Consider the following 10,343-nt stretch of genomic DNA (forward strand, 5'->3'; position numbering starts at 1 on the left):
CTTGCAAGAGTCTATCAGGAATTCCCTGGGGGTTGTTGACATAGAAGGAGAGGTGGGGAGGGTCACTGAAGCCTCACATGAGTATTTGCTACCCCTCCCAGACATTGTATGCTGTTCTGCCCAATTGGGTCTCTGAAGGTGATAGAGTGTATAGGTTAGAGAAGACTAGAAAAGGGGGGCTCCATTTATGCAACTATGGGAAAGCCATCATCCATGATGGGTGAAGGCTTTCCAGTGTAGCTGCTTTGGGGTCCCCCACCCTCTTGTAGGCAATCCCTCATGAACTCTCAAGGGAAAGTGTGTGCTTTCACAAAATGTAATCAAGGAGAAATGGGCAAATGGAGGAGTGGAAGCCTGCTGATACCATCTGGAGGCTCCTTGGAAGGCAGGGGCATTGGGGCTCAGACTACAAGGCCCACTGGGACCTCTGTAGCAGGTGGCCAAGGCCAGGGGGAGCTGAGGCTGCTGTAAACCCTGCCTTCAAGGGAGCAGGCATCAGTCTTGTGATCTGTGTTTGAATAATCTGTATTCTATTGGCCACTCTAATGATGTCCAAGTGATCTGGGCTGTTGGGAGCAAGGACAGGAAGAGCACAACACTGGTGATCAGGCTGGGACAGTTTGTGTCTCCAAGGGGTTGGTATGGTATTCTATTGAGAGTTCAAGAAATGGATGCAGTCCTTGAGTCTGATCAGAGCCTGTCCAACTAGCAGAGTTCAGCACTTGAAGTCTTTGTCCAAATCCAGAATTTGTTGTCCTGCCCTTACTCTCAGCACTGCAGTCCCACCACTGTACCTAGGGCACTTAACATAATGTCAGAGAAACTCTAGCCATACCATTTCCCCAGTCTATCTCCTATTTCCCCACTGTGGACTCATTTCTTGCACTTGACTTATAGACCTGCCTCTAAGCTCTTAATTTGTACCACCTTCTTGGACCATGATGTCACAAATAGTGACTCAGGGGCTGACCACCCACCTGGCAGCCAGGACTACTGCACATGATGTCCACAGCCTTACTGGATCCCACAAGGGAGATTAATAAGGGCAGGCTGGTAGTGTGGGCAGACTCCCAAGGCTCTTCTATGCCCATGGTGCAGCAACCCCCAGTTGGGCTGCTCTACTTCAGAGTTAGCTGAGGGAAGGGTGTTGGATGGAAACTGAGAGCTGAGTGGAGTGATGCTTATCTATTAGTCAATACACCAGCATTTGTTTCTGTCATCCCCTATGGTCCTGGAGGTCCACTGGAAAATTTGCATGAGCTTCTCACTCTGGGTGCCACATGGGGCTGCAGTGAGAGGGTGGCCAGAGCAGTGTCTTCTCAAAGGACCTCTTCACTCTCATGTCAGGCAATTGGTAGGCTGCCTTCTGGGATCTTATAATGTGACATCTCCTGCGTGACTTTTCTGTATTTATGGGTTTCCCAACAGCATGGCCACTGGCCTCCCAGAATGAGATCCTGATGGAAGCTGTCTTGCCTTCAATTCATGCCGTTTTATTTCTGTCTCCTTCTACCTCTCAGAAGTAAGTTGCTCAGGTAGGTCCCCATTCAAAAAGAGGGAAGTTAGTCCCTGTCTCTTGATAGGCAGAAGTTGTGTTGGTCAGCCTTCTGTCATTGTAACAAAATGCTTGAAAAAGTCAACTTAAAAGGAGGAAAGGCTCATTTGGGCTGGTGGTTTCATATATGTCTGTCTGTGGCCATTTGGTTCTGTTGCTTTGGCTCTGTAGCAAGGCAGAAGTGTATGGTGGAGAAAACTGCGGGTATAATGATGGCTGGGGAGCAAACAGCGAGGAGGAAAGCCAGGTCTACCTCAAGTTCATACTCTAATAATCTAACTTCCTTCCATTAGCCCTACCTCTTAGACGTTCTACAACCTCCCAACAGTATCAAGCCTTCATTCAACACAGGGGTTTTGTGGAATGTTTAAGACCTAAACAATAACAAATGGCAAACCATTTATGGATGGGTTTTGAATCTTCCTCAGTGATTTACTCTGAGCTGAAAAGGCAGAATCATGGAAACTGGGGGCAACTTCTAAGACTAGCTTATGGTCCTTGGAAAGCCATCTAGACTCTAGAATCTTCTTTCACAAGCTGATTCCCCTCTTATTGTAATAAATTTGCAGGGACCGAGGGGTTCTTGTTCTTGAGATATGAACTGAGGGCTCTTTAATGTGAATCACAGCTTCTCTGCTGGGTACAAGTCACCTGCTCAGCACCACATGTTTGGGAACAAGTGTTCAAAACATGAGCCTCTGGGAGACATTTCAGATTTAAGTCATAATACAAATGCTGTAGCATTTTTTTTGTGATGAACCTGAAGATTCCCAAGCATATACTTGGGTGTATCCTCCATTTCTCTAGGAAGAGATCCTGTATAGTTATTTGAATGAGAATGTCCCCCAGAGGCTCCAAGTATTACAATACTTGGCCCAAGTTGGAACACTGTTTTGAGAGGTTTAGGGGTTATGGCCTTGCTGGAGGAAGTACATCACTGGAGGTAGACTGTGAGAGTTCATAGCCTTGCCCTATTTTGATGTTGGCTCTCTCTACTTGCTGTGCATGCTTGAAGATGTAAGTGCTCCAGCTGTCTCCTGCCATGCCTGCCCTTTGCTACCATGCCTCTCTCCAAGATGAACTCTTCTCCCTCTGGAACTGTAAGACAAAATAAACTCTTCTGTAAGTTCCTTTGGGTCCTGGTGTTTTATTACAGCAATAGAAACACCCTGTGTCTGATGATAACCCTTTAGCCCCATGTGACAGCCCAGGGGTACCTCAGTTAGGTTGACAGTCAGATATGGCCTTGTGAACCAGTGTGGTAAGAAGGGTTAGAGTACGGGATATTCTAACAGTGCTCCTGCCCTAGATCAAGCAGTGTATAGCAGCCCTGGGGAGAGAGGGTTGTCTCTCAGAGGGCACCAGAAGAAGCTGGGGTGCCAGAATCAGAGAGGCCAGGTGAATTTTCCTGGGTCACCGGGCTACTAACTGGCAGTACCACCTTTAGTCCAGGCTTTCCTGCTCCACATAAGTAGTTCTTCCTATGAAACCATATCCTGACTTATCTACAATGTGGTATCTACATGTTTCCCAGGATGCCACAGTGTTTTGCTCTCAGATTCAAACGCAACTCTTTCCTCTTCTCATTGACCTCTTGGCTATGACACCTTATGTATTCACTTATTCTGTCAGCAAATATTAAGCTTCCTCTGTGAACTTAGAGAAATTTATCATGAATACAGAAGGGCTAGAGAGGAACAAAACGAACCTCACTTGCTGAATACTGTTCAACACCAGGTCCTGAATCAGGAAGGCCCCAGAGCTTGGCTAAGGCAGGCTGTGTAACATGCCTAGCTATCCCCATTCTCAATGGGGCAATCCAAGTTAGGCTGATTTCCAGAACTTGTGCTTTTCTTAATATTTTCCCACTCTCTGCCCACTACTTCCATGTGTGATCTCTGTGGCTCAATCTTGACCAATGACATTTCTACTGGCCAGGAATGCTTGATCTCAGGCACAACCACTTGATAGGAGCCAAGGCTCCCAGCCTGCCCTTTGGTCTGGTTTTAAGAGCTTTGGTTGTAACAGAAACAAATGACCTCTCACATCCCAACTCTCTGCTCTGGGATCAGCATGCTGGGGTGGACCATGGTGATGGCTGCACAAATGTGCATCTTGTCATATTCTCTTGGAAATGACCACAAAGATAAAATGTCTGTTTTGGACACTTTAACAAATTACAAAATTAAAATAAAGAATGAACTGGCTTTCTCTGTAGTGGCAGATATAGGGGTAGGCTCACATGGGAAAATGTACAGTATGAGATGCCCACAGTTCAGAACCAGCTAGTACAGATATGAATACAAGACAATTGTTTCCTTGTCAATGGATGAGGTGGGGCAGGATGCAGGCTCTGGCACAACATTTTCGTGGTTTCCCACATTACCTAATATGTGGCTGTAAGTTCTGTAATGATGTCCCGCACTTCTTTGCCAAGATGTCTTCTCTCTCTCTGTCTCTCTCTCTGTCTCTCTCTCTCTCCTCTCTCTCTCTCTCTCTCTCTCTATATATATATATATATAATATACACACTCACATATATATGTAAATGTATATATACATAATCTTGGATTAGTTTGCTCTGCATAAGTTCTTGAACAAGAGACTTAGGTTTTAAAAAAGTTATTATTGTGTATGTGTGTGTGCATGTGCCTGAGAATTTGGGTATGCACTATGAAGGCCAGAAGGGGATGTTGGATTCCCTGAAACTGGAGTTACAGGTGGTTGTGACCCACCCAATGTGAATACTGGGAAATGAACCCAGGTCCTCTGCAAGAGCAGCATGCACTTAACTACATGGTCATCTCTTTAGGCCTAGAAACTTAGATTTTTGATCTGAAGTGTTTTCTCATTAAGCATCAGTGCTGTCAGTTTCTCTTTGGGCAGTGGCCAAATTCTACTATCCTGTTTTGTTTTCAGTCAGTTTTATACATTAAAAATTCCTTTAAGGCCTCCTTTTTGGCTTATGAATTACTTGGAAATGTGTTAATTCCTGTATTTGGAGAGTTTTCTGTTACTGATGGCTAGAGAACATCCTCTATATAAGTTTGGTTCTTTCACATTTTTTGAGGTTTGTTTTATAGCCCAGAACAATATTGATGAATAAAATTGATGGCTATTGATAATAAATTGATTTCATGGATGCTAAAAAAATGCTTGGTGCTTGGAATGCTCCTGGAAGCATGTGTGAGAGAGAAGTTTGCCTCCAGTGGACACTTAGCCCTTTTAGCCACTCATTTTCCTTCTGTTTTGTTTTCTGTTTGGAAGAAATTGTTATAATGATTATATGTTTTATCTTGATTTAAGAAGAGGCTATGTCCAGGAAAACCTAGTGTAATTTTAAAATACTGTTAAATCAAGGACAGGGAGATGGTTCAGTGGATAAAGAACTAGCCAGCAAGTGTGAGGACCACAGTTTGGATCCCCACATAAAAGCTGAGTGGACCTGGCAGTCAGTCTGTGATCGAGTACTTCGGAGGTGGAAACGGGATTCCTAGGACAAACGGCTAGTTAGACTAGCCAAATTGTTGAACTCTAGTTCAATGAGAGACCCTGCCTCCACAAATGAAGTAGAGAGTGATTGATGAAGACACCAGGTATCCACCTCTGGCCTCCACACGTACATACATGTATGTACATACATTGTCTCACACACATGTAAACACACATACACAATGCACATACACCATCCACATGCACATGTGAAAAAGAGAAAATATCGTTTAAAATAATGCATTATTTACCCTGAACCTGCTGAGCATCACAGCTTAACAACACAGCACACTGTAGAGTGTTGGTTGGGTGCCCTGTGATTGCAGGCTGACTGGAAGCTGTGGCACCCACCACTGCCCACTATGGTGAGAGAGGTCAATGTTACATATCACTAGCCAAAGAAAAGAAAAGAAAAGAAAGAAAAGAGTAAAATCCAAGATTCAAAGAATGATTTTTTCTGAATAGGTACCATCTTTGTACTATTGCAAAGTCAGAAATCCTGTCTAATCATAAGTTGAGACCACATATACTGACAATCCAATTTCAAGATGCTTCCTGAACATATGATGCCTTCCTCACAGCTGCTGCAATGTGAGATATGATGCATCTGAATTTTCTTCACAGGGAGGCTGTACATGCTGATTGATCAGAGCGATGATTAGCAGAGCACACTGTTACACATAAGTGCTGCAGTAGGCAAGTGTGAATGACTCTGTTGGTCACACACTCTGTTTCTTTCTTCCTGGATCAGGGCATCCAGTTCTGTATGGCTTTTCAAGAGAAGAGTGTGTCTACTCACAGGGCCAGAGGTAGCATGGAGCTCATCAGCATTGTCAATGTGGTCCATCTTCACTCTGGGACCACACAATCCTGGTCTATGTGCAGTTTTGGCCAGGATACTCAAGAATCTACTGTGAAGCTTTAAGAAAGACTTTCTATTTTTCTTGTCTATTTTTACGATGCTAGGGATTGAACCCTGGGCCTTGAGCATTCTAGACAAGTGTTCTAATAACAGAATTACACTTCTAGCCCTTTCCTTCTTAATTATTCCTTATAAGAGATCCTGGTTTCTTGTGGCTACATGGGTCACAGGCCATAGGAGAGACTCTACTAGTAGTATTCTGTTTAATGGACGTAGTGTTAAGCCAACTCCCAATGACTTATTGTTATACCCACAGATTAACACATCTCTCAACTCTCACCAGAGAAGTGTCTTCTTACAGCAGATGGCAAATAACACAGAGACCCACAACTGGTCAATGTGAACAGAATAAGATACTACAGATGCTCATCCCCAAAGGGGACATCTATATATATCACACTCTGTCCTCCCAAGGCTAGGGAATCATAGTGGAAGAGGGGACAGAAAGATTGGAAGAGCCAGAGGTGGTAGACAACTACAAGGAAACCCTGTTTTCCAGTCAGCAGGACTGTTGCTGCATATATGAACTCACATCAGTTGTGACAGCATGCACAAGACCTATGCAAGCTCAAGCCAGACAAATCCCAGCATAGCAAGGGGTTTGGGCAAGAAGCCTCAACCCTATCTGAGAAGCTATGGACAACTGATAGCTGCTGGGACGGGGAGAGTCAGTTTTTGTTAAGGGTGTGAAGCCAGGTAAGTTGACCAGGCTCCAGGGGATGAACCCACACCCAACAGCATCTGGGGCACAAATTAGATTTGATGGGTCTTAAAAATAATAGAAAACATGAAGTCAGGGTGGGATTAGTAAAATGGGGAGAGATGGGGGAGGGGATCTGAATATGATCAAAACACATTGCATGAAATTCTCTGTGAATCAATAAAAATACTTTTTTAAAAGAGAGCACTATGTTGGGTGGGTAAGGATGGGGTGATTGACCTAGGAGCGGTGAATATATTCAAAATACAGTATATGAAATTCTCAAAGAACTAATAAAAATATTCTTTAAAAATTAAAAAAAAGAGAGAGATACACATTTCTGTACCCAGTGTTGTCCAGAAAGAGAGAGAGTGAGAGAGACAGAGACAGAGAGAGAGACAGAGAGAGAGACAGACAGAGGGAGCAGGGATGGAGGAGGAAAGAAAGAAAAAGAAACAAGAGCTCTAAAGTCCTACATTTAGTGAACATGAATTTAAAAGTTCACGAATCTCAGTGAACTCCAAGCCAAGAAGAGTGAATGCAAAGGAAACCAAGGCAGAGCACATGGGACTCAAAGTTCTGAGAACCAATCTGTTACAAGAAGAATCTTAGGGGCTGGAGAGGTGGCTCAGAGGTTAAGAGCACTGTCTGCTCTTGGAGAAGACTGGAGTTTGAATACCAGCACCCATATGGAGGCTAACAACTGTCCATGACCCCAGTTCCAGGGGATCCGATCCCTCTTCTGTCCCCCATGGTCACTTCATGACACAGGTGCACTTACATACATGCATGCATGCAGGCATAACACTCATACATATTAAATAAATAAGTAAATAAATAAATAAATAAATAAGAACAATTTTAAGAGAAGAAGCTAGGGCAAAAGAAGATATTATACACACGGAAACAAGTACTTGAGTTATCACTGGCTTCCCATCAAAAGCTCTTAGAGAGAGTGTGCGCATATCAGCACACACCTATAATCCTAGCACTTGGGAAGCAGAGTTGAGAGGACTAATAATCCTCAGCTACACAGTGAGGTCGAGGTCAACCTATGGTGCATGAAATACTGTCTAAACAAAACAAACCAAAATCAAAAATCATAGAGACTAGAACGTATTTGCAGGTTTTGAGGCTGGATATATGGCTCAGCTATAGAGCATTTGCACAGTGTGCAAGAGGCCCTGGATTGAACTGAGATGCGGGGGAGAGAGAGAATCCTAATTTAGGATGGAAAGAAATGATTCTAGGTAGAAAATTGACTACAGGAAGAAAAGAATATACGAAATGATATATTTCTGAGTAAATGTAAAATAGTATTTTCCTCTTAATCTCTTTAGAAGGTACAGAGTTGTTTATAAGAGTACCGTGTGGTGTTGCATGTTTCTATTAGCAATGAAAAATTTAATTTTAATGTCATTTTCTCAGGGATAATTAGAAACAAATCAGTGAAGATACAGGTAACACTTGCAGCCACTCTGATCTAATTGGTATTTTTAGAATAGACACCAGATGAAAGAATCTTCATTCTTTTAAGTCCACATGGTTCAATAAAGACAGACCATGTAAGATAAATCCAGATAAATATATAAGGTTAAAATTATATAGAATATGATCACTATGGAACTAAACTAGGAATTGGTAACAATAAGATATCTAAGAAAACCTCAAATATTAGGCAACAAATAAGACACTTTTAAGCAATCCATAGGTCAAAGAGTAAATCACAAATGAAAATTTTTAAACATTTCAAACTGAATGCTTAAAATATTAGTAATAGTTTATCCCAGTGTTGCAGTTCACTGTTGGCTAATAAGTGATAGAACTTAATTTATTTGCCAATGTTTCCATCATTAGCAAATATAATCCAGAAATATACAAAAAAAGATACTATTCCACAACTAAATAGTCATCCCAATTTAACATTGGGAAGTCAACCAATTTAATTCAATATATTAACAGACAAAAGGAAAGAAAGGAAAGGAAAAAATTATCTTGATTTATGAGGAATAAACATTTAACAAAAGTTACACCTATTTGCATTAATACTGTACCAAGCAATGCAGGTGATCTTTCTTAATCTGATAAAGCACATCTATGAGAAACTTCCAAGTGATAGCATACAAAAGTAAAAATTGGATGCTTTCCCCCTATTGTGAGGAAACATCAGTAGGTCAAGTATTTGTTCATGTAAGCTGTCACTCTAATAGTCTAGACATTTCCATAAGGCAAAAATGAGAAATAAAAAGTCACAAGCATGATGCTGATGACATGATTTTAGAACATCTTAATGTGTCTCAGAAACTAGATACCAGAAATTATGAAGTTACAAGGTCAAAGACTAATGCAAGAGACTAACCAGCACAAAATGGAAATTGAAACTTTAAAATCTTTTATTTATTATTTTCATTTTATGCATATGAGTGTACTGCCTGCATGTGTGTAAGTGTACTTGTGTCATGCAATGTCTGTGGAAGTCAGAAGAAGGTATTGGATTCCCCTGGAACTGGAGTTATGGACAGTTGTTAGCCACCATCTGGGTGCTGAGAATCAAACCCAGGTCCTCTACAAGAAGAGTCAGTGCTCTTTAACCACTGAGCCATCTCCTCTATCCCCAAAATTGAAATTTTAAATGTTATTTCATTTGTAATATCATCAGAAAACTTGACATAACTTGATAATAAATTTGACAAAAGGCATTAAATTCTCATTACGAAAACTATAAAATACTGCTGAGAGAAATTTAAAAACTGAAACGCAGGCAAAATAGCCCAGTTCTCAATATTGTGAAATGTCTAATCCCTCCAAAATGATCTACAGATCAAAGTAATTCTCATAAAAATTTCACGTGGCTTTTAAAAGACATTGGCAAGTTAAATTCTAAAATTTATAGCATATGGAACTGTCAAGGACTAAAATGGCCCAAGAAATCCTCAGAAAAGAACAAGTTAGAAGGCCTTACATTAACAAATTTCACGAGTTCTTTTAACACTATAGTAATCAAGGCCACATGCCATTTGCTTAAGTACCTTCAAAGGGTTAAAGGAACAGACTGGCGCTCAAAATAGACACACAAGTTGATTTTTTTACAAAGATGCCAAAGCAATCTAACAAGAAAAGAAAATCTTTTCAACAAAACGGGGCTAAAATACAGATATTGTAAACTTCAAGAAAAGCTCCACCTCTAACTAGGAGCCAAGGAAGTAGCGGGGCCTACACTTCAGAACGGATCCTGGTTGTGGGGTCACACAAAGGGATTTATGTTCCTGGAAGAACACCACATTGAGCCTGCAGTCCTTGCTGAGGCCTGCTCCTGTTTCAGCTGCCAAGGTAAATACCCCAGAAAGCCTCATTTTGCTGCCTAGACACACCCAGTGAAACAGGACTTACAGTCCTGTATCAATGTCACTCAGGACTGGGAATGGTTGCATTTCCTCTTTTGCATAAAACTACTCAATTAGGAGTGAGCATCCTACCTCAACTGCATAAACAGTCTAAAGTGAGAATCTGGGTGGAAACGTCTCTACAGAAGTCAACCCAGTCCTCTGTTCCTTTGGATCACACTCTCCTTTTGTACTAGGCTGTGGCTCCTGAGTCTGGTAATTGTCCTCCCCTTCCCTCTCTTCTCCTCCCCTCCCCTCCCCTTCCCTTTCTTTCTTCCCTCCCCTCCCCCT

The sequence above is a fragment of the Nannospalax galili genome, unplaced genomic scaffold, assembly GCF_000622305.1.
Source record: "Nannospalax galili isolate Female #2095 unplaced genomic scaffold, S.galili_v1.0 scaffold124, whole genome shotgun sequence".
In the NCBI taxonomy this organism is placed as follows: domain Eukaryota; kingdom Metazoa; phylum Chordata; class Mammalia; order Rodentia; family Spalacidae; genus Nannospalax; species Nannospalax galili.